Source organism: Saccopteryx leptura, chromosome 3 (genome assembly GCF_036850995.1).
Source record: "Saccopteryx leptura isolate mSacLep1 chromosome 3, mSacLep1_pri_phased_curated, whole genome shotgun sequence".
NCBI lineage: Eukaryota > Metazoa > Chordata > Mammalia > Chiroptera > Emballonuridae > Saccopteryx > Saccopteryx leptura.
In genome coordinates, this window is record NC_089505.1 from 48,278,651 (window position 1) to 48,299,182 (window position 20,532).

Below are 20,532 nucleotides of genomic sequence, written 5' to 3' on the forward strand. Positions count from 1 at the left end.
CATCTCTCTGCTAGACACCTGCGCTTCTTTCCCCACCCTTCCCCCGCCCTTTTCGTTGCGGTTTCTCCACAGCCTTTGGGAGCTGGGGAGCGGCAGCTGGAGGAGGAGCAGGGAGAGGAGGAGTAGGGGCGGAGTGGGTGGAGAGAGAGCCCAGAGGGTGTGGACTGGCAGCCACTCTGCAGCTGTTCGCAGGGACACAGTCCCTCCCGCGCCCGAGTGATGGAGAGGAAGAGGTTTGCTTAGACACACAGGCGCACACAGCTGGGCACGTCTCTGGGAGGCAGCTGCTGACTGGGGCGCGCCAGTGGCCGGGCAGCGGCCGTGACAGCGCCAGCCGTGGGGAGCGGGGAGCCCGAACACCTTGGCACTGGTGGCTCCAAGACCCAGGAAGGAAAGGACCCAGGCACACAGACTCTTTGGGGCGGATCAGGAGGGAGGAGGCTGTCCAAGGAGCTGTCACCGAGGACGCGGGACGCTCTGCCCTCAGCGTTCAGACGCACTGGTACCCGCGCGGGGCGGGGAGGATGCACCCCTCCTCCCGCAGAGCAGCTGCGGGCCCCCGCACTGCGCGGACTCGAGCTCCGGCCGCCCGTGCTGTGCCCGCGCCTCGGGAGCGCGCCCTGCCGCACCTGGCTCCAGTCTCCCGGGGAAGTGCAGGAAACGCTCCCTAAACTCCACTACCTACTTCTCCACCGCTTTCTTCTCCTCTCCGCTCCTCGCTGGGGACCTCGCAGTCACCGCCGCTGTGCCACCTCCTGCGTGTGGGGCCAGCCCGCCTCTTACTCTCACGCGCGCACGCACAGCCCCGCTCGCTCCCATTCACGCTGACTGGCTCTGCGCCGCGCTGAAGCCCGGGCATCCGAAACTATTGGACCAACTGCTGCCGGGAGTGCTAGAGCCGCCCAGTGGCCTGGTGCGACCCACTGCCCGCCCCCGCGCCCTGGGCTCCCTCCGGCGCCGCTGCTACCACCGGGACGATGGTGAGCTGGGGAAGGGTTCTAGCACAGCGGGAGGAAACCTTGTGGATTTGGGGTGAAGTGTCAAGGGGGGAAATCGACCGGGGAAGACAGCCCGGGGATGCCAGCCAAAGCACTTTTTTAAGGTGCGGTACTGCTGGGCAATGCCTGGGGAAGACTTTTTAGACATTCGCTGGGGCTTGGGGTTAAACTAGTGCGAGATGGGCAAGAGCGGGGTGATTCTTGGGGTGAATTTAGAGTCATCGGTGTCAGTGTGTGTCTCGCCCAGAGGTGGGCGCAGCGCTCTGGGCTCTCTTTGAGACAAACAACACGCATTTAACTGCGCTCAGCTGAGTTTGGGGGCTCGCACTGGGCCACTTCCTGGGGTGGCCATGGGGCTATCGCTTGCAGTGTGGACAGCTTTGGGAGATGTAGGGGTGTGCGAGATCCGAGCAGAGGGCGGGCAGAGGGCAAGCAAAGATTAGTGAACTTGAAGGTGGTGTGTATTCTCCTCCCCAGCCTGTCCCCACCCCTCTCAGCCAAAATCCCCGCCTCCTGGTAGCTCCAGTTTTTGCAGCCTATCCCACTCACCCCCAACACACACACACACACACACACACACACACACACACACACACACACACACGTTGAATGACATCGAGGGATGGTCATATTATTATTACTGAGAGGTGCATGAGATCTTTTGACTACTGGTTGGAGCGCAAGACTCCTGCTTTTAGGACTTGGTCGACAGCCGTGTTTTGGGACAAGAGAAAGGAGTGCCCAGCCTCGGGTGGATGACTCTACCTGGCGGTTGCAGGTGCACAGAGTGCAAACCGCCGCCAGAACTCCAGTCACTTTGCCTCGGTGGGCTCCACTCTCCTGCTTCCCTCCTTTGAGTGCTTCAGGGCACCCACCCAACGTAGCTGCTGCTCAGATCCCTGGTCTCCCTAGTCCTCACCCGGTAGGTCGGTCTCCCTCCCAGCTTTCCTCGTTCCGCCCAATACCAGCTTCTTCATAGAAAACATTGATCCCTTAAGGAGAGGTTTAATATTTGCAAAGTACTTTATATCATATTACTTTGTGGATACATTTAATTGCACTGTAACTCTTCTCTGATTTATGTAAACATAGTTTGATAAATAGCATGCAGGTCGGGTTGGTGTGGAAGTGAGAGTGGGTGGGCGTCCTTTCTGTAATGGTGCTCCTTCTAAACTGGTCTGCTGGAAGTGATGCAAAGCTGGCGCGTCTGAAAGCTTTTTCTCAGTAGTCTTGACATATTCCAGGGCTTTAGACAAATGTTTCCACATTACAATTTATTTCAAATATATTCAACTTTCATTCCAAGAAAAAAGTTGAAGATAAAGTGATTACAAATTTGGATACCAAAACTATTTTTTTTTTAATATTCTTATTGGAATCAATTATATTGTATGTAGCACTTTTTTTAAACTTACCTTAATGGTTTTTCCTAGTGAAGCTCTTAAAAGGAGGAATGAAAACAATACTGCTTACCTTTCTCCCTGTATTTGTGTACAAATGGTCCTTGATTAAAGTGATTGAATGAGCAGCAGGGTAGACTTCTTTACTTTAGGAATGTGAAGTCACTCACCAGTGAGTTGATGGAGACACACAAAGATATTAAAAGAAAGACAATGATGGGAAGGAAAATGTTGCTTACATGTAACTGCCTCCAGTGCAGGGAGTTTTAACAATGAAGCAATGAATAATGCTCTGGCCCCTTCCCGGTTACTCTCCGCTATTTTAAAATTATAGTCTTTTCTCAATTAAGAAAATATATTGAATATCATAAATAATGTAAAACAATGTATTCAGATAGATGCCTAAAGCAGATTACTTGAGAAGTTATGAGCATAGTATTCAATGGAGTTTCACAGAAGTACTAGGATCATGGTTTCTAGATTAAGCCAGACCTCATGCTTAGATTTTAATATTGGAAGTTGCTTCCTTTGACATCTCTGTGAGAAGGTGCTGCTTACAGGGTGCTGATGATGCCTGCATCCTTGTCCTTATCATTTTGCAGGCATACACAGATGTTTTTGAATGAATAATCTTCTTACTCACTGAATTTTCACTCATTCAAAAAGTATTTATTGAGCACATGAGCACACAATATACAGAGCTGAGCTGGTTGTTATTTTAAACAAGAAAAGATTTTCGGTAGCAGCAGAATGCTTACTCCTACACTGTAAGAAGGACTGCAAAGCAGTGGCTTTCTCAGGGAAGCAGACTTTTGTCCAAAGTAGGTGGTCAACAAAGAGTTGTTGATTCAAATATCATACAAGATGTTAACCAGCCAATGTTGCTTTCTCCATAAATCCCACCGTTATTCTTAACCTACTATGTCATTTAGATATGATTCAACTTCAGAGAATTGACATTAACTTTATTTAATCTTCTTGCTCTTTGTCTGAATATTTAGAGAAATATTACTATCGGTGTATTGCTCTAGCTTCTGTGTATGATTTATATGGAACAGTGCCCGATCTACATATGTCAGTAGTATTCATTTATGAGTAAATGCAAATGCTCCTGTTGCATTTAAAAAACAAACTCAACTTCATAGAACACAACAAATATTTTGCTCCTTTCTTTTCCCATCTCTTTATAATCTTGGATTTAGTAACATCTCTTAAAAATGCAATTATACTATGTAAAACAGCAAGATTACAAAAATGGTAATTTAGGATTTCCTAGAAAAAGGAAAATGTCTTATGGAAATTATAGCTGAGGAGAATTTTCATTTACTCTTTTGACATGTCTGGCGGGGTGGTCTTTTATTTTAGAGATTTATTCATGAATTAAATAACTCTCAAAGCAACTTCCTAGTTAAGGGAGTTGGCAGAAAGAATGCTTGCTAAAATTGATGCTGAAAACTGGGAATACAGTATGAGAAGTAACACTAGGCTTGTGCACTTGACATTATGTGAATACTTATATATGTTATTGGTCTTTATATGAATATGTTTTTGGATTTTTTTAAATGCTTTTTAAAAATATTTTAATATTCTGAGATTATTGCAATGACATGAGGAGTTATTGTTTGGTAAAGGAGTTATAGTTTGTTTTACTTTCAGAAAAGGTAAACATTTGAAAAGAGAATAAGTCAAATTAAAGGAATAACTATTCAAACCACAGATTTATCTTCATTTAAATCCTATCTTTCTTTTTTTTTTCCCATGAGGGAAAGGAGACCTCAAAAACAAAATAACCTGTTAAACTTCCTTTTTAATCTAAATTGCTACTATTTATAAAGGTCCCACATTTTAATTTTTCTGTAAGTTTAATATAAATTTTTAAAACCAGCAGAAGTCTAACAGTTTTCCCCTGGAATCCAATTTAACATTGAAAATTTTTTCTCACTCTAGAATCAGTATTTGTTTCCAAGTCATAATGTTATTCTTATCTTTATAGCATATGTACAATTAAAACAAGATATTAGTAATTACATGTAAAATTCACTGATCTGAGAAACATTTCAGAGCAGCCAATACTTATCAAAAGTAGAAGCAAAAGATATCTGAGGATCCACATGACATTAGGCAGGATACATGGACATCTCTAAATCTCATATGTGAGTTCTATTATCTTGTCTTAATTAACACTTGGTACAATAGGTTATTTTCTATTTTTTGAAAACTTTTTGAAAGAAAGCAATGTCAGTATTAAAAAATAGTTGACTAGTTGGTTTGACTTTATACCACTTTACCTAGATTGTGCATGGTAATATGTATACATATATGTATACATATATGTTTCTGTGTACATATATATACATATATACACATACAGAAGATATATTTATTTATGCTTATATATGTATTTATGGGTGTGAGTGTATATATATGTGTGTGTGTGTGTGTGTGTATATATATATATAATTTTGAACAATAGGAAAAGAATCCCCTTTGTAGCATATGTGGTTTGTGAAGTCAACATCATCTTGAGAATAGTTCTCAAGTAAAAATGCTCAACTAGTATGATATTAAAAATTTAGACTATACTAAACATTTTTGAACAAATTCTTTAAGAAACGCTTATGATAACCTTTAGTGTGTGCCTGATATGTCTAAAGACTTCTGCTAATATTAACTAACTTAATTCTGGTAGCCACCCTGCCCACCCCCATTTCACAGAGAGTAGTAGATATTATTATTATCCCCATTTAGATGAGGAAAGTGAGGCTCAGTGAGTCTAAATAAATGGCTCCCACTCCACAGCTAATAATTGACAGAGCAGGCTGGCATTGGAGCCCAGGCAGTCCAATATGCTATGCCACTGCTCTTAAACAGATACATGTTTTTTAAGTTTACTTATATAAGGATCCAAGTGGGGAGCAAGGGAAGTTCTAGAAACTGAGATTTGTGACAGTTTTTCACTTAGAGTGCGTTCTTAAGGAATTCATACGGAAGGCAACAGCCATGCAGCGCTGACATAACCTGCACTACAGCGATACTAAAGCAGTGCTAGAACTTAATGTAGTTTTTAATGGACTCAATAATGTTCTTAGGTTCAGCTACTTTTAAATTAGGTAACTTAAGAACTGATGCCATATTTAAGTAGTTTTAATAGCTCAGAGGATCTGATACTGAATGTTTTATGCCTCCCATAATATTCTTATAATATGAACTTCTCGCACAGAGGTCAATGTAACATGTTACTCTAGGGCACTTACCAAAGGAATCAGAAGAGTTTTTTTTTTTTTTTTTTTTTTTATGAAGATGTGAAATGAGACTGATTTGGCTCTGGCCCATGTTGCATACAGTAGGCATCCAATTAATGTTTACTGCATGCACTGAAGGAAGGTATTCTAGAAGTTGCTAATCCAGAGGTAAAGAAACTTTAAATATCTTTATAATTGCAGTTTTAGAATTGTGATCTAATACTGAATAGAAGTTTTTGTTTTTCAAGAGGTTTTGGGACATTCCTATTTACAAAAACCCCATGGAACAATAATCTTTATGAACCTAAGAGGCCTGAGATAGAAAGAGGACAATGGTGTAAGGAGGGTGAAATAATAAATTGATCAGAATGTTTCAGTTTAGAAGTCAACAAAAAGAAAACTGCCTGTAATTGTACCATTTATTTTAAAATGGCATATGACATAATTAACACTAAACAACAGAATCTGTACACTGTTAATGAGGGAGCACAACTGTGCTGTCATAAATATTAACAATCTAGTATTTGAGTATAATTTGGGGAACCATTTCAGAACATATGAAAATGTCACTGTAATGCTCTTTGCCATAACTAACCAACTCAAGTCAATGAAAAGAAAATCACAATAATTCTTAATGTGCCTTATAAGTAAGTCTTTCTTTTTCTTTCTTTCTCTTTCTTTCTTTCTTTCTTTCTTTCTTTCTTTCTTTCTTTCTTTCTTTCTTTCTCTTTTTCTCTCTTTCTCTTTCTTTCTCTCTCTCCTTCCTTCCTTCCTTCCTTCCTTCCTTCCTTCCTTCCTTCCTTCCTTTGAGAATTGGTTATATTCCATTATAAAGCCATAGGTCTGTGGATTCTCTTACTGTTAAGAGAAAGCTATGAAGAAAAGAAGTAGATGTTTTAGGCTTAAGCTTGATTAAGTGTTACTGGATTTAGAGGCCTGTATCAAGCATAGAAATTGAGAGGAGACTTTTTAGACAGCTACTTAATCTTTTCTTTCAGGGCCCAGCTGAACATGTTCCCACAATTCTTTGGAAGATGTATTCTCTTATACCGATATAATTAATGGGGAAAAACAAAAGGTTTGCTGAAAGCATTGAAACATATATATTAATCTTTATATCTAATATGATTTGAAATATTAGGATACATAGAAATACTTTTCTTTTTTATATTGTTTACCATATGGAGTTCATGGTTTAAAGTAAAAATCTATATTCTAATTCTGGTCATTAAACCTGAGGAACTTCATTTAAAAGGTTAAATTTTATTTTATTTTTAGATTTTTTTTAACATTTAATTCTGGTAGGCACTTAGAAAGCTTTGAAAGTAGTGTTCCTTTATAGTATTTGGTCCTAATGAATGTACCTGTTTACTTTTTTATCTTCGTGACAATAATTAATAATAGCTAACAATTAGTATTTACTATGTACCAAACATTGTACAGGTCTTAACACATTTTATTCCCACAAAACATTTAATGGGACATATATCATTAGTATTTTTATTGCACAGGTTAGAAAACTGAGGACTAGAGAAGTCCCAGCTAGAGGGGTAGAGCCATGATCCAAATCCATGCCATCTGACCTAGAGCCCACACTTACCCACATGGATGGACTTCCCAGGAGCAATTAGCCCCTGAGCACCACTTCTGATTTCAGGGCCATGAAACCCATGCCTCCCTGTTTCCCTGTGACTTTCTTGTAACAAAAAAAGGGGTCTGTTTTCAATAAAGGTTAATTTCTTGGCTTTGTCATTTCATACTATTGCCTAAGTATATGCAATTTCACTAAAACAAAGACTGAAACCATATTAATTTTTAGTAAAATTTTGGATATACCTTTAAATCAATTTAAATAGATCTGCCAAGATCCTGCTAAATAGTTGTATTCACGCTCTTTATGCACTGGTGGTGAACTAATACTCTCTATGTTGGTGGAATTTCTTCATTTCTGCCCATGACCTGAACATTCTAACTGCTTACTTTTTCTGAGCTGAATGAAGTTGTATAGAACCAAAGAGCACTGCAAAGGGGCTTTTCTTCCAGGGACACAGTGTGGAGAAGTGGGAAGGCTCACCCTGGTGGAGGGGGCAGGGGAGCTCCAGGGATCCTGCTGAGAATAACCAGAGAATGCCAAAGAACCATTCCATTGTCCACCTGACCGAGTGTCACTCAAGGGCAGGGTTCATGCTGCATTTGTTCCTGTCACCTTTATTTACATGGTACTCAGCACATGGTATCAAGGGGCAGACAGAGTTTCTTGAGGACATTTCAGAATGTGGAAAGTAGAGAGCTGAGGGATTAGGTGGGTGGGTGGGGGGGACATAAAATGGGAGGTGCGGGCAGAAAACAGGATGCAGATGGCGGTGCATGAAGGATGGTAGGCTGGAAGGTAGATCGATACCTACTAGGAGTACTTATTTTCATCCCAGTATTTTTATTTTATATTAATTTTTTCCTCTCTTCCCAGAGATTGACTGGATATGTAGGGACCACTGAAGCCTGATAATCGACTCTTTAAAGTCAAGGACATTATTCTCATTGTCCTGAGAGCAGTACTTGGCACATCATAAAATCATAAATATTAGCTATAATTGTCATTGCCTGGTTTTGTACAAATGGAAATGTTTTTTTCTTAATCAGCTATTTACCTTATTCTCATACCCCTCAATCAGCAATGAATGACTACACAATTAATAGTTACCATAGCAACATTTAGTTTTAGAATTTCTGAATTCCATAAATACTAGCATCTTTTTAATAAGGAACTCTTTGTAGTTACCAATATAAGATCAAAGGCTTGAGATTTTTTTTTTTTTTTTTGTATTTTTTCCGAAGCTAGAAACGGGGAGAGACAGTCAGACAGACTGCCGCATGCGCCCGACCGGGATCCACCGGCACGCCCACCAGGGGGCGACGCTCTGCCCACCAGGGGGCGTCGCTCTGCCAGAACCTGAGCCACTCTAGCGCCTGGGGCAGAGGCCAAGGAGCCATCCCCAGCGCCCAGGCCATCTTTTTGCTCCAATGGAGCCTCGGCTGCAGGAGGAGAAGAGAGAGACAGAGAGGAAGGAAAGGGGGAGGGGTGGAGAAGCAGATGGGCGCTTCTCCTGTGTGCCCTGGCCGGGAATCGAACCCAGGACTTCTGCATGCCAGGCCGACGCTTGACCACTGAACAAACCGGCCAGGGCCAAGGCTTGAGAATTTTTATACATTACATTTCAAATGTTACTTCTCCTCAAATACTTTGTTATTTTGCTATTCTGTATTGGCAGCATCATCTGTCCAGACACCCAAGAAATTGAGAATCCAAGAACAATTACCAGGATCACAGTAGGGATACAGGTATCTTGGAATAATATTATCTTTCTCCTTCTCCTCCTCTAGCCTCTCACCAAGATAGAAAAATCCTGCCTCCTGAACACCTACCTTCCCACCAACCCCGATGTGGCTGCTTTAGTTTAGGCCACCAGAATTCACTCAAATCACACTAACCTCCTTATTAGCTTCAGGTCTCCAGCTTCTGAAATATTTTCTGAATGCTGACCTAATCATGTGATTCCCCTGCTTAATAACCTGCAGCATCCTTTGCCTTCAAGGTCAAGTTTAAACTAGCTTAACCTTCAAATCCCTTTCTGTTCCAGTGGTGCAGCCTTGGACTCATCTCCTGTCACTTCAACACAAAGTCCATGCCGTTGGGGGGTGACAAGCAGGGAACAGAGCACACTACTTCACACTTCCGTGCCTTGCACATGCTGGACCCTCTGCCTGGAGTGTTCTCTCCTTGTCTAACTTCTTGCCTTCCTCACCACTTCTCTTTGTTCTCTTACTCCTCTCCTTTGCAGCCCACTGACCATGACCATGATACCACTATCAATCTACTCATAGTGTCTGGAATATATGAAGTACTAAATACATTTTTATTGGAGAAATAATTATTTATTCTCCCTTCTGCCTTACTAACTTTGTTCTGCCTTTTTCTTTCTCACTGACTTATTTATTTCAGTGAACACTTACTGAGCAGCTAGTGCATACCAGGAAGTATGTTGAGTGCTGAGGATATAAATGACTTTGTCATTGCTTTCAAGAAACTTGTGAGACCAACAGCAAACCTAACTGGTAAAGCAATAGTAGTATTCAGTGTGCTGGATGATGGAGAGACGATAGGGGGAAACACAGCGTGAGGGAAAAGATCTATTTTTGGTGGAGATCAGGGAGAACTTCCTCCCCACCTTCATTTCCCATGTCCCTTCTTCTCCAGTTTTCTAACTGTCCATAAGTAAGCACCCATCTAGGAAGACTATTAATTTTTAAGTGTAGATTCAAGTCTCCATTTCTCTAAAAATGATTTATAGAAAACTAGGTAAAATTTAAGGCTAAGAAAGCTACAGAAAGTTTCATAAAGGCCTATAAGATCTAATAATCATATTAATTATTTAAGTTGATTTTCTCTCCTATAAAGCAGGAGACATATTTAACCAATTACGAGTATCTACTTATAGTGATAAAAATAATCTGGTTTCTCTTTTAAGCTTTGAAATAAGAATTAATTTAATTCTTTCACCATCAACAATAGAAAACTCAATAATCCCCCCAAAAGAAGAACTAATAATATATTAAAATCACATTAAAAATTTTATCTATAAAATATTATCTAGTTCAAAAGAAATAAAAATGGCCTGTTGATTAGTACATTTGGTAGCCAACATTTTTTTTTATATGTGTTACCATTCCCTGGTGAGTGACCATACATACAAAAATAAATTACCTTCAAAAATAAAAAATATATAATATTACCTTAAAATATATAAAATATAATACACTATACCTAAAAACACTGATACATTTAATATAGTATTTAAACTGTCACTATTTTAGCTAGCTTCTTTCATTATGGTGTTATTTCTGAGTTTAAAAAAAATTAAATATCAATATTTTCTTTACACCCACTCTAAAGTATGTGAAAGCATTAACTAATATTCCCTGGTTGTATAGACATTATATTCCCATTTTATGTCTTAATGAAGAGAGGAAAACCAGGAGCAATCTAAAAGTAGAACCAAGCTAATATTATCTGCTTTCAGTTATAAATCTACTTTGAAATGTTCATATATTAGAAGAATTTAACTATGTTCTGTTTTAAAATATACTGTAACTAGGAATATATACAATATTTTTAGTTTGTTCAGGTATATTATGTACAATATTAAATATTATGTATATATAATTTTCTCTGCCATTAGTAGCTTCTTGATTGCCAAATAATTCTGTTGCCTTGAGAAAGGTTATAGCTTTATTCTCTTACTGTCTTGTAAGCATGAAGTTCTCTGTGACCTAACGTCATCACAGTTACATTCAGCCATTCTTGATCTACAGACAGGTGGTTCCCAACATACGGTAAAAGATCCAAAATATGTTTGAAGGTAAAATTCTAAAGCTGAACAAAAGACTCATGTGTTATAAGTGGGTGACCAAGGATACCTTGGAAAGTGAAAAGGGATATATTAATCATTATTCTGAAAGAGAAAAGTTTTGTAAATTCCCTAGGCATGGTTAACATGGTGCTGCCTCTCTGTGCCCAGTGATCCTGCTGCCTAGGGAGACCATCCTAGGAGCTGGGCCTCCACCTGTTCTCTTGTCCAACCCAGAGCTGGGTCAAACATTCTGATAACTGCACATGTTATAGTCTTTGTGCCAGGACACCTTAGCTACCCAAAGTAGGCCTGAGGATTAGTATTCTGTTGGTCCAGAGACAAGTCTTAGCTTCCAGATTTGGTAAAGGCATCCTGATGTGGGAAGGGAGTGTGCTACAGAGATGGGAACTGGAGATCTTTGTGAGTGGGTGGTAGCCCTGTGGGGCCTGTAGTGCATATGTGAGGAAGCACAGTCCATGTTCTGCCCACCTCGACCATCACCATACCATTAGTCCTGCTGTTACACTCTTGCCATCAAGTAACACTCACTGGAGTGGGCAGCAAAATCTGTATCATGAGAATAGCTCAGTCATCACTCATACATTCAGCAGTTATTCACTGAGCACTTACTATATTCCAGAATGACTAGCTGGTTGAAAAAAAATGAGTTTTGCTGGAAACAGGCACTTGAGGGATAAAGTGAAATTGTGACTGTAGGCCCTGGCCAGTTGGCTCAGCGGTAGAGTGTTGGCCTAGCGTGCAGAGGACCTGGGTTCGATTCCCTGCCAAAGCACACAGGAGAAGCGCCCATTTGCTTCTCCACCCCTCCGCCGCGCTTTCCTCTCTGTCTCTCTCTTCCCCTCCCGCAGCCAAGGTTCCATTGAAGCAAAGATGGCCTGGGCGCTGGGGATGGCTCTGTGGCCTCTGCCTCAGGTGCTGGAGTGGCTCTGGTCGCAACGTGGCGACGCCCAGGATGGGCAGAGCATCCCCCCCGCTGGTGGGCAGAGCATTGCCCCTGGTGGGCGTGCCGGGTGGATCCCAGTCGGGCGCATGCGGGAGTCTGTCTGACTGTCTCTCCCTGTTTCCAGCTTCAGAAAAATGAAAAAAAAAAATTGTGACTGTAGAAAGTCAAAAATTTACACAAGTATCCATGTGTATAGTTTTGGTTTTTCCCTTAGAGTAAACCCTACTTTTTAAGGAGCTCAATGGCTATTCATTATGTTCTTTCTTTGATTAAGATGCTCATCACTTGAAATTTTTAACATTTTGTTTTTTTAAAAAATATCTGGAATTACCCACATTTTCTCAATAAAGGAGGTAAGAATTTATGCTGCGGAAAAGGGAGAACTTATATCATTCCCACTGGATTGCACATCCCTTCCCCCAAAGGAATTTACTGGGAATAAGAAGATAATAGTGTGTTTTGCTGACTATATTTCAAAAATACATTTAGGTAGGTATTTTTAAAAATTATTTTCCATCGGGAAAGCTTTTTTTCCTTCACCTGGGATGAACAACCAAATTATTAATTCTATTTAAATGTGCTGTATTCGGAAGAGTAGCTGCCAGGTTTGTTGGGACCTATAACAAGATAATTAATTATCCCTTAACACAAGGACCATTGGAGTGTTGGATACAAAGCAGATGGTGGGAAAAGAAGGATGAGGCAGTCAGGATGCTGTGAATGGTGTGATAAGTCTTTTGGCCTGTGTGGGGGAAAGCCACTCATGTGCCAAGCCTCCATCATTCTCCCTGCTGTGCTTGTGTTTTCCCCATTGATCCTTCCACCACGCCATCACTTCACCCCCCAAGACTCCAGTTTCCCTTTCCTACTGCCATCATATTCATCTTAATTGTCAGGGGAAGTAAGGGGAGGTGAGGGCAAAGGTCTGCTCTGCTTAGACCCTGGACTCAGCCCGCATCTGTGGCGGCCCCGGCACCAATCCCATGGAGCGGGTCCGGCTGCTATCATTACCCTTGTCCTGACATTGCTGTTAGTCGTGCAGCTGTAGAGCTATTAAAGAGTTTGAGGTTCATTGCAGAATCAGTTAAGATAAATTAATATTACTAGATAAATTAATATTACATGATTTTTTTATTTATAAATTTCAAAGGCCCAAACTGAATGCTAAACATTTTCTTAGAGAAAACCCAGTTGAATACCAGTGAAAACTACATACAAGAAAGAGTGACTTAACCCCCCTCCTCATTTGTCGGAGTGATGTTCCGTGTCTAATCCAGTTTGTGAGCAATTAGAAGGTGCATTGATATTGAACTCAATATTTGATGGTAGAGATTATAGTGACTTCACCACGGATGCTGTTCTTACAGATTGCCATCATGATGCAGTAACTGTGAAAGTCACAGTACTTGCTGGTATTACAAGGAGGTGATATTTAGATAACAGATATATTTTTTAAATGATTTAATTGCAAACTTTAACACTCATGCACTAAAGAAATACCAAATAACCCAGTTAAGATATTCTTTACAATAAAGTTACTCATTCATCATTATAAAAAGAAGGAAAAAAAAGTGAGTTTCTGATCTGGAGAAGTAAGCAGTCACCTTGCCTGTCCCACCCTCTCAATATGAGGCCCATCTTTTATCATTTGAAGTAGAGCTCCCTAAAATAGATTACAATGACAAGTAGTAATTACTGACAGCTGCATTTAATTAGCAAAGCAGATTCCTGCCCATGACAATAAAGTATTATTACATGTTTAGCATTAGCACTGGCAGTAAAGGAGGTGACTTTGCTAACACAGAACTAGAAGAACTGTTTCTTTATTTAAAAATATACACTGGCTGGAACTGAGCTGGTGTTATGTGGGAGTGTCTATGGTTACAAAAGAAAGAAAATAGTAACTATAAAAGTGTTTTTTAAAAAAGCAAGTGTATTACACTAGAAAAAAGTAGTCCGGGGCCATCCATTGATTCCTTGTCTGGAATTGTGTGTCCTTGTTTTTGGGGTGTTTGGGGGTGGGGGTGGTGGAGGTGTTTGGACACCAGAGATAGAAATACTTAATCCATGTGAGTAATTTATTATATTAAGATGCTATTGCCTCCCTCCCTCCCTCCTTTTCTCCCTTCCTTTCTTCCAAGTTATAAAGTACTGAGTTATAAAGTACTCAAAAAGTAAATGCAATCAAATATAGGTGTTTATACAGACTCTGAATTGTAAAGTTGTTTTAATTTCTATCCATTCTTTTCTGCAATATTCTTGTCCTATCTCTGACTGCCCCTGTTGTTTCATTTCCACTGTCCTTTCTTGTTCTCATCTGGTAATTCTTACTGAGCATGAACTTAACAATGGTGGGACTGAAAACATCACAAGAGGTGGTATTTTGAGCAGTACCACTTCTCCAGCATCATCAATCTCTAGTGCATAGACAGTTGCTGTTAACTCTAAGAGGGACTGTGAAGATAGCTAAAACTAGCAATCCTTGAGTTAAATGACATTTACTCTTTTCATTATTAAATATATCACTTGAGATTTATAAGAAGATTCATTTGTTGTAAGACAAGTCCTAAAATGTATTATATTTCCTCACACTCATGGAATGCAATTCTAAAATATTTATTGGAAGTCTAAAATCTGAAGCAAAATGTACAATGCTGCATGTCCGGAAGATGTTTTTCCTGGGATACCCCAGTGTATTTTCACAATGCAGCTTGAAGTTATCTGGATGGCATTTATTTTTCAAGTTGTAAAAATAGACTCAGTATAATATATTGCCATCTTGTAACTTACCATTATAAATGCTATATTTATAAAAATCAACTTATGTATCCATGGCAATACGAGGCAAAATGAATATGAATAAAGAAATCCTAAATTGGTCCTCAAACTAATTTCCATCATGAAACTGTTCAGCATACCTACTAAACCTCCTCCTTTCTTTTTCCTTTTTCTCCTCTGCCTCTTCCTCCTCCTCTGCTTCCTCTTCCTCCTCTATTTTTTAACCTCTCTCCCATTCACCCTCTAGTTGACATAGCTAAAGAACAAGGGGTATGCCCAAGACAGCCTGCAGCAAGGTAAACAATGGAGAGTCCACAAAGGATGTGGTCAAGCCATTACAGTCATGGGCATTCTAAGAAATGCATCCTTAGGCAATGTTATCATTGAGTGAACATTAATACATAGAGTCCACTTACACAAACAGATGGTATAGCCTGAAACACACCTAAGCAATATGGTATAGCCACTGTTTCTCAACCGTTTATCTGGTCTTCTAGAAATTTCATGCCAGTCCATTAAAGGTTTAACCACCCTGTTACTGTATGAAGATTATAGAACCAATGACCTTAGTCAAATTCGCTTATATTAAGGGTGATTTCTGCCTTAGCAGTTCCCTGAAATAATTCTCTTACTTTCACCAGTCTCTAAGCATTAAATAGGTTGGAAACCACTAGTAGCATACTGCTCCTAGGCTATAAGCATGTTACTGTACAAAACAACATGAGATCAAGCACAAGGGACAATGATGCAATCAAGAGACACAGTAAACACGAGATGTTATGAGGCTGCTGCCAGCAAGACCTGGCATACTGTTTTACAGCAAACTTTTTTTATAAGTAGAAAGAATACACTCAAAAATAATGATAGAGAATATAGTACAGTAAATACATAAACCAGTAACATAGTCGTTTGTTATTATTTTCAAGTGTTACATCCTGTACATAGTTGTATGTGCTGTGCTTTTATAGGGCTGACAGTGCAGTGGTTGCGTTTGCTCCAGCATCAACACTGTTACGTGAGTAATGTGTTATGCTGTGACATTCTGATTGCTCTGACATCACTGGGCCATAGGGATTTTTCAGTTCTATTATAATCTTATGCAACCACTATGTATATGCAGTCTTTCATTGACCAAAACATTGTCATGTGTCACATGACTGTAGTTTAATAGTTATTATATTCAAGTACATTATGACCACAGATATATATTCAACCCCAGACTGGGCACTGCACCATCTTTGTTCTCAAACACTGATTATTCTTGCAGGGATATTTAGAAAAAAATATTTCAGAAGCAAACTGTATTCAGGAGATTTTACAAAAAGTAAGTTTTAAGAAACTGCATTTGTATAGATACTAAATATAAATATCTGAATGAGCATTCAGGTATGACCATTTAAAAGTTATTTTTAATATTAAACCACAAAACTCCATTTGCATCTTAAATCTAAAACCCTATGGCATCTCATAATTTATTGGTATTTAAATCCTATTGAGAATAGAGGTTTATTTTTATTTTGTGCTTTAGAACCAACCAGGAATAGAAGAGTCTTCAATGAAAACAGTTTACAGAATTCAAGGACATTGACTAAGAAAAAGTAATGTGATCATTGAAATTGGATATGTTTGACAACTCAATGTTTCAACTATAAAACTTTCCAAAATTAGATCTATAAAATTGGAAACTCTACTATGCAGCTGCTCTAATTACTATGCTGGTTCATAAATTAGTATTGAAGAATAAAGCCTCCAATATTCTCTTTTAAGAATGCCTTTGACTTTTAATATTGTCATTATTCAGAATTCCATGTTCAGTCATTAGGGAAATACTTATTGAGGGCCTACTATGTGCTGTAGAGATTAATAAAATACAGTAAGTACTCTAGCTTCAAGGAGTCAGTAGAAAAAGTACACCATGCTCAAAACCTAACCCTCTTTTAACAAAGAAATATTACTTTTACCATGTTTCTATCCCACCATATTTAACCAGTTACCTAACTTTTTATCAAAATTAATCTAGAATACCTGTTTTTAAAACTGGAACAGCCTTTGCCATAAGGCCTAGGCTACTTGATTTAAATAGGTTCTTGGCCCTGGCCAGTTGGCTCAGCAGTAGAGCATCAGCCTGGTGTGTGGAAGTCCCGAGTTTGATTCCTGGCCAGGGCATACAGGAGACGCACCCATCTGCTTCTCCACCCTTCCTCTCTCCTTCCTCACTGTCTCTCTCTCTTCCCCTCCTGCAGCCAAGGCTTCATTGGAGCAAAGTTGGCCCAGGCAGTGAGGATGGCTCTATGACCTCTGCCTCAGGTGCTATAATGGCTCTGGTTACAACGGAGCAATGGCCCAGAGGGGCAGAGCATGCCCCCTAGTGGGCATGCTGGGTGAATCCCAGTCGAGTGCATTTGGGAGTCTGTTTCTCTGCCTCCCTGCTTCTCGCTTCAGAAAAATACAAATAATAATAATAATAAGTAGGTTCTTATTTTAATCCTTGATTAATTGTGTCTGGATAACTAATGCCATCAAGTTGACTTATAGAAACCCCTTGGGTCTCTGCCCCAAGTCAAATCCCCTATTGCACAGGATGCAGTATCATCTGCATATACTAAGCCTAGCAATACATCCATTCAGAAAGTGGACAGTTAAGCAGATGCATTTAGAGGTTTTTTGAATCTTTGTTTAAGTGTTCTTGTCTCTAGATTATTGGCCTGGACCCAAGTGTAGACATCTCCTGAATGTGTAACTATTATTTTCTACTTTTACAGTACTTCATTGACTAATCCTATGACTAATATCCTATGCTATAACTTCCCTTAAGTTGGATGAGACCTATTAGCAGCAATTGGAATTACTAGAAAGCATAGGAGTGGTGTTCCCGTAGACTGGTATGCAAAAGGAGGATGAATGGGGCTTTGCTCAAATCTGCAGACTCATCCAGGTCCATCTGAATACATTTGAATATGTTGGCTGAAATACTTTCAGAAGAGTGTAGACTTTGTGCATCCAGTTGTCTCAAAAATTGGAATAAGCTTTGGAAAAGGCAGAGGACATTAAAATGTCTACATAACTGACAAGGGAAACCCAAAGTGCACATAGTTGTGGTTTACCATGAACTATCCTGTTGTTTTTTGGTTTTGGTTTTGGTTTTTGTTTTTTGTATTTTTCTGAAGCTGGAAATGGGGAGGCAGTCAGACAGACTCCTGCATGCGCCCGACCGGGATCCAGCCCACACGCCCACCAGGGGGCGATGCTCTGCCCATCTGGGGTGTCGCTCTGTTGCAACCAGAGCCATTCTATCACCTGAGGCAGATGCCATGGAGCCATCCCCAGCGCCCGGGCCATCTTTGCTCCAATGGAGCCTTGGCTGCGGGAGGGGAAGAGAGAGACAGAGAGGAAGGAGAGGGGGAGGGGTGGAGAAGCAGATGGGCGCTTCTCCTGTGTGCCCTGGCCGGAAATCGAACCCGGGACTTCCACATGCCAGGCTGACACTCCACCACTGAGCCAACCAGCCAGGGTCTCCTGTTGTTGTTTTTTAAGAAAATTTATTTTGATGAGCAAATATCTGCAAGAAACTCGGAAGAATAAATCCTAGCCTACATAATGATTATATAATTTTGGGAGGAGGGTGCTCACTTTCTAAAACTTGAGAGTCAGAACCATCAAGCTAATGTTGCATCACAATGTTTGAGGTCCAAGGATTTTGTTCTGTTGTACCATGGTTAGATGACAGAAGCCACATACAAATGATGAATAAAAATGATGAGCTGAAACCAGAAACCTGCCCATGTCAGAAATGACTTGCCCCTCCAGGGCCAAGTTAGAAATAAGAGTTGTCAGAAAAAAATATTCAAAGAAATACTACTGTAATTCTCTTTACATGCTCCAGAATCTTAGAAGCTTCCTAATTTTTCTCACCCAGGTATTATATTGAGTGCCACAGAGACCTGGAAGCCCTAAAAGGGAACCAGAATAGACAAATATATTTCCGTGGTTACATTTCATGGCAGTAATGGTGATAGCCATGCACAGCAGTAACTAACTCTTCCATTAGATTGTGTTTACCCCACGCAGACTCCTTTTCTTCTCCCTTGAATGTCACACTTCAAGAGTTAAGAAAGTTCTTGAAGAAATCAGTGCCCCCAATGCTCTTGCTGGAGTCTTCTCAGGATGTCTTTGTTAATCTTCACCTCCTAACTCAGTGTCCTTCCAAAACAGCTTTCTAGATCTCATCGGCCCAAACATTAAAACTGTCTTTTTCTTTTGAGAACCTTTAAAAGCATCCTCTGTCCCAAATTAGGATCCAAAGCACGAAAACACCACTCATTAACCCACCTGAGGCCACCATAGCTTTATACCCTGGAAAACTTTGTATATTTCAGCTTTCTATTCATTGAGAAGGAAAATGCAAACTATACAAAAATAATAAGATTTGCATTGATTGAACTGCCATTGTATGCCGTGTACTATATTAGACCCTTAACTTGCATTCTCTATTATCCAATGAAGTAGGTTACATGTTCCACTTTTATAGATGAGGAGTTATATCTTAAATTAAGTAGCTCAAAGTGGAACAGTTAGGAAGAGTTAAAGATAGGAATTGAATTCCTAAATTTCTAATTCTATAAATTCATGAACTCTGCCACCAGTCACATTGCCTGCCATAAGGACAATGAGAAATGCTTTGATTTTTGAGGACAATATTAAAGTATTCCTGTACAATTAGTACTCACTAACAGATTAACAAGTTTTTCTGTATCCCTCTACACACACCTAGTAATCATCCAAATATTATTCCTTATCCCCTAATTTTCCATATCATGAAATATGTGGCAGGTGGTTTACACACATTATCTTTCTCTAATCCCAGTAACAATCCTGCTTCATGCTTTTCTTTTCCTCTCTTGTACCTTGAGGTAAAAGAGTTCCCCTTTATAAGGTATATGGCTTCTTATCCCATGTTACTCAGCAATAGACTAGGTTGTGCTGTGGTAACAAATGACCCAACCTTAAAGGTTCATTTCTCCCTCCCATCACATGTCCACTGCAAGTCAGAGGGCTCTGCCCCAAGGGTCTGCAGTCTGTCATACAGGCTGTCAGAGTGGCATCTATCAGGAGCACAGTGTAGCTCATGGCACAGGAAAAAGAGATCACTGTGGAGGACACAATGACGCTAAAAGCTTCCCCCTAGAAGTGATGCAAGTCTCTTGTATTTATTTCATTTGCCAAATCAATTCCTACAGCCAAGTCTGACATCAATGAGGCAAGGAAATATAGCTTTCCTCCAGGGAGGTACAGCAAATATTTGGGAAGTTTTATGTAGTCTATGACATTAGATATGAATGCTTGCCGTATTTTAAAACTATGGTCTATCTAGTCTTTTCAGTATGTAAGTCAAAGAAACCTCAGAGAGACTGAGAATTACAGATGGCAAGAAGGGAAATCAGCCTCAAGGAATGTTCTCAGGGCAGCCTCAACGGCTTCTGCAGAAGTGACCTCCACAATTCTTGTCCCTTTACAAACAGGTTTCTTCACATTCACTCCTCCTGCTAGAATGGATTTTAGTCATTATCAGCAGGGAATTTATACGCTACCCTGTTGCCTTTTTTTTTTTTTAGAATATATACTTAGAATTTGGAATCACTCTCTCTGATGTCAGTTCTGCAACTGATTTTTTTAAAATGTGTTATGTGAGCAAATCTAGATTTTAACTATAAACACAGTAAAAGGAAAAAGCAGGCCCATCTG

General features: G+C 40.0%; 1 protein-coding gene across 7 annotated transcripts in view; it reads left to right on the top strand.

Annotated features, from left to right (window-relative positions):
- Nucleotides 1–212: 212 nt before the first annotated feature.
- The window catches only part of HS3ST5 (heparan sulfate-glucosamine 3-sulfotransferase 5), a 309,400-nt gene continuing 289,080 nt past the window's right edge, over nt 213–20,532 (top strand). For 6 of the 7 annotated variants that reach the window (XM_066373420.1, XM_066373422.1, XM_066373423.1 and 3 more), the window contains exon 1: nt 213–980. The gene's annotated coding sequence lies outside the window, so the exon portion shown is untranslated. Of the gene's footprint in view, nt 981–1,694; nt 1,921–20,532 lie in introns of those variants that run through there. The other variant, XM_066373419.1, reaches the window with a different exon arrangement.